Here is a 4,602-nt window from a genome sequence, read left to right as displayed (position 1 = left end):
TGGGCGGTTGGTGGAAGGAGCAGGCGCGTTCCAGCCCGTTCCCGTGGAAACCGAGCGCCGCCCACCCGGCCGGCGGCTCGGCCTACCGCCCACCACCGCGCCTAGCACAGGGCGAGCCGGCCCGAATGAGCTCTCCTCCTTTCCCGTGAAGGAGGGAAAAGCCCATTGGGATGGGGAGGGGAGGGGAGGGGAGGGCGACCTCGCGCCTAGCTGGCCTGGACTTTAGGGTGGGTGGGGAGAGAAGAAACACCGCTTGGCTTTGTGGAGGCCCTCTGCAACAGGCCCTTGGTAGGACCCCCATTATCATCGTCTTCGTCCTTCTCCTTGCCCCCCTCTTCCACCACCACAGAAGAACCCAGTGGCAGCCGCCCAGTGGGGCAGCGAGGGCTGGACCTTGGGGCCCAAGCCCAGGGGCCCGCAGACCAAGGACCCCCCAAAGAGTGGTAGCACCAAAGAGGCCCCGGCATCAGCCCCTCCGCCGGCATGGGCATGCCAGAGGCCGCTGGGGCCGACGCTGCGTGTCCCAGCTTGCTGGCTTTCTGTCAATAAACAAACAAAACATTTTATGGTCAGGAGGCGGCAGCCAGCAAGCCAGGCATGTAGATGATGATGGTGCTAGGATTTAAACGAGCATAAATGAAAACTGCAGGGGCTCAAGAGAATTTCTTTAAAACAAGAAATAGCAGGCAGGCTAATTATTGAGAGAAAGTGGCAACAGATGTGTTCACTAGGTCTGGGCAGAGCAGGTATTGGGATTGGGACCAGAGAGGGTACCTTCCAGGGGTACTTGAGAGTACATCCAACCCCAAACCCAGCTGCTATACTGCCTAGAGGAAGAAGGTAAATGAGAGGAGGTAGTGGCAGCTCTTTTATTTAATTTATATTTTCTTTAATGCCGTCTTTAAGAATAGAACATTCTCAAGGGAGGTATATGAGATGAGGACAATACAAAAACTTGCAAAAATAATTAGAACAATGAATATTCAATAAAAATGATGAAATCATCATTAAAACAGATAATATCCAATTCTTGCAATAGAAGGATGTAAACAGTAGGGTCCCACAGGATACCAATTCATATCTACAGGGAAATATATTGGGACCAATGCTTTTTAGCTTATTCATGAATTATCTGGAATATGGAGTGAACAGTGAGGTGGCCAAGTTTGCTGATGACACCAAATTATTTAGGGTGGTTGAAACAAATTGTGAAGGGCTTCAAAACAATAGCCAAACTGGGAGAGTGAGCATCGAAATGGCAAATGAAGTTCAATGAAAGCAGCTGCATACTGGGTCAAAAAAAAATTCCAACTTCATGTAGACACTGATTTGATCTAAGCTCGTGGTGACTGACCAAGAAAGAGATCTTAGGGTTGTGATGAGCAACTCAATGAAAATGCCAATCACAGTGTGGTTGCTGTGAAAAAGACAAATTCCATGTTAGGCATAATTAGGAAACGAAACGAAAATAAAACTGCCAATATCTACTACCACTATACAAACCTATTGTTTGACCACCCTTGGGATACTCTGTACAATTCCGGTCACCACACCTCGAAAAGAATACTGCAGTTAGAAAAGGTGCAGAAAAGGGAAACTACAATGATCCAGGGGCTAGGGAAATCTATGAGGAAAGCTTACAATTTTTGGAACTGCTTAGCTTAGAAAAATGATGTGTGAGGGATGACGTGATAGAGGTGTACAAAATTATGCATGGTGTGGAGAAAGTGGACAGGGAGGCATCTTTCACTGTCTCATAATACTACAACCTGGGATAATCCCATAAAGCTAACAGGTGGGAGATTCAGGACAGATAAAAGGAAGTACTTCTTCACACAGCACATAGTTAAAGCATAGAATTCACTATCTCAAGATGTGATGGTTACCAGTTTGAATGGCTTTAAAAGGGGATTGTACAAATTCATGGAGGATAAAGCTATCCATGGCTATAAGTACTGACGGCTATATGTTGCCTCCAGTATCAGAAGCGTTATGCCTATGGAAACCAGTTGCTGGGGAACATGAGTAGGAGGGTGCTATTGCACTCATGTCCAACTTGCGGGTTTTCTGTGGGCAGCTGGTTGGCTATTGTGTGAATAGAATGCTGGACTAGATGGACCTTAGTCTGATCCAGCATGCCTACGTTAACTGCAATGCAGGAGGCATAGAGGGAGTAGTTTTTGCCGCAAAGAAGCGAAGAGGAGGGAATTCCGTCTATCGAAAGGGGAGGTGATCCAGATTGCCTTTTATTCTGACAGTGGAGACTGCTGTTGCTCAGATGTACGGGGTTAGAGGTCATGATGAGTGGGTCCTCCTGAGGTGCTGTAGCCTTGGAAGCTGCTCAATACTGTCAGTGGCTGATAGTGGCTCTGAAAATGTTACTGACAGTACATAACATAAGACAACCTTGCAAGGTAGTTCAGTATTATCATTGCAGATTGCAGGAAGCGCTGAGACTGGGAAAGGAATGATGCCTTGTCTATTTATTTATTTATTTATTTATTTACTTAAAATATTCCTTGGCCACCTTTCAGCTCTAAAGCCACCTAGTGAGTTATTGACAGGCAATATTTCTCATGAAAGGCATATTGATTTATTGATGGTGCTATATAAATAAATAATAATAATAAAAAATAATAATTATAGCTTAGTTTCTCTGAACTCTAGCAACGCATATGCATTTCTAACTGTTCCTTTGCAAACTTGCAGACTAGAGCATTACTAAAATAAGAAATCTCTGCTACTCAGGGTACGAGATTTCCACATTCATTATTATTTTAGTTATTTATTTACAATCTTTATATACCGCTCCCCATTGAAAATTTCAGAGCGGTGTACAAGATAAAATAAAAACAGAATAAAACACGTTAAAATAGATTTTAAAAGATGCAAAATGTACAGTAAACTGTGTCTAGTCATTAAGGAAAGGCTTTCTGGAATAATGACGTTTTCAGGAGGCGCCGAAAGGAATACAAAGTTACCATAAGTAGGGTGACCATATGAAAAGGAGGACAGGGCTCTTGTATCTTTAACAGTTACATAGAAAAGGGAATTTCAGCAGGTGTCATTTGTTTGCAGGCAGCACCTGGTGAAATCCCCTCTTCATCACAACAGTTAAAGCTGCAGGAGCCCTGTCTTCTTTTGTATCTGGTCAATAGGGCAGGGTTCCTGCAGCTTTAACTGTGGTGATGAAGAGAGAATTTCATCAGATGCTTCATGCGTACAAATGACACCTGCTGAAATCCCCCTTTCTACGCAACTGTTAAAGATACAGGAGCCCTGTTCTTTTCATACGGTTGCCCTACCTTATGTTGCATCTTGTACTGCACTTGTAATAATGTTTGCTGGGTTCGGACATCACAACAAGCCACCTTCAACAACTGAACAATAAGCCATAGGTTCTCAGGGTAGCTTGTGTGTGGTTAACAAACCTTGCTGAATCGTCCATGCCAGGTTCAGATGTCATGATAAGCAACAGTGATAAACACACACACACACACACACACAAAGAGAGAGAGAGAGAGAGAGAGAGAGAGAGAGAGATACAGTCTAACGTGAATTCTGATTTGTTGGTTCCAATTTATTCATAATTTTCTGATCAAGTAAGTGGCTAAAGTTACCATCTTCCATCTGTACAGTTTTAAATACTGAAATGATATAGTCTGATAATTAAGTAAAATTAAGGCTATACTTTTGTGCTGATATGTATTTTTGAAAGGAAGAACTATTAAGGTCAGTAAATTAAAAGCAATATTTCAAAAAAAAAAAAAAAATTGTGAGCAAGTCATATGCCATCTGGGCTTGGGACTGGGAATGGAGAACTCCTGGGTCCTATTCCCAATCAAGTTTAGGAAAAAATGAAATGATTTTTCTTACCCTGGTTTCTGCTCATTTATGCTCTCTTATGTAGATTTTTCCCTTGCCCAACTCTGAGCAATCAGGATGAATAAAAATGTTATAAAACAAATTGAAATCAGTTATAAAGAATATCGAAGAAACCTATACAATAAAAATACAAATTATATACCAAATTAAATCCACCTACTGTTTTACTACCCCTAACTACAGAAATCTAATTCAAACAGAACAGCATTGTAATACTTCAGGAAACTGTCCAGGTTCCACTTTTGGCAAGTTTCCAGCGGAAGACATTTCTGTTGTAGAAGTATTGAGAGTGTTTGCAAAGCCTGTGGTATGGTGGCTCCTAGGCCGTGTGAGCTTGACGTGTGTCTCTGCTGCCATGAAGGTCAGTCCTCCCCTCACTTCAGGGCTTTGCTTGACCACGAACTCTGAAAACGGGGCTGAACAGGTTGGAACAATTGGGGAGGGTGGTTGCACTTACTGCTGGAGTATGGGTGTCCTTACTGAGAAAATAAGTTGGTTTTTATTTATTTTGTCTTTTGCAAGTGCACACTTTTGCACTTGCAAACAACAGGAACCCCTCTTTTCATCACAACAGTTAAAGCTGCAGGAGCCCTGCCCTTTTTTGTATCTGGTCACTCTAGTATAGCTTGGCGGTCAGTAGAAAGGCTGTGTGGTCAGGACAAGGGTGCATGGCCACCTCGGGATCCCTGGAGGGTCAGACTGGGATCCTAGGCGGGT

Source organism: Elgaria multicarinata, chromosome 7 (assembly GCF_023053635.1).
Source record: "Elgaria multicarinata webbii isolate HBS135686 ecotype San Diego chromosome 7, rElgMul1.1.pri, whole genome shotgun sequence".
NCBI classification, from domain to species: domain Eukaryota; kingdom Metazoa; phylum Chordata; class Lepidosauria; order Squamata; family Anguidae; genus Elgaria; species Elgaria multicarinata.
This window is presented reverse-complemented; position numbering follows the sequence as displayed.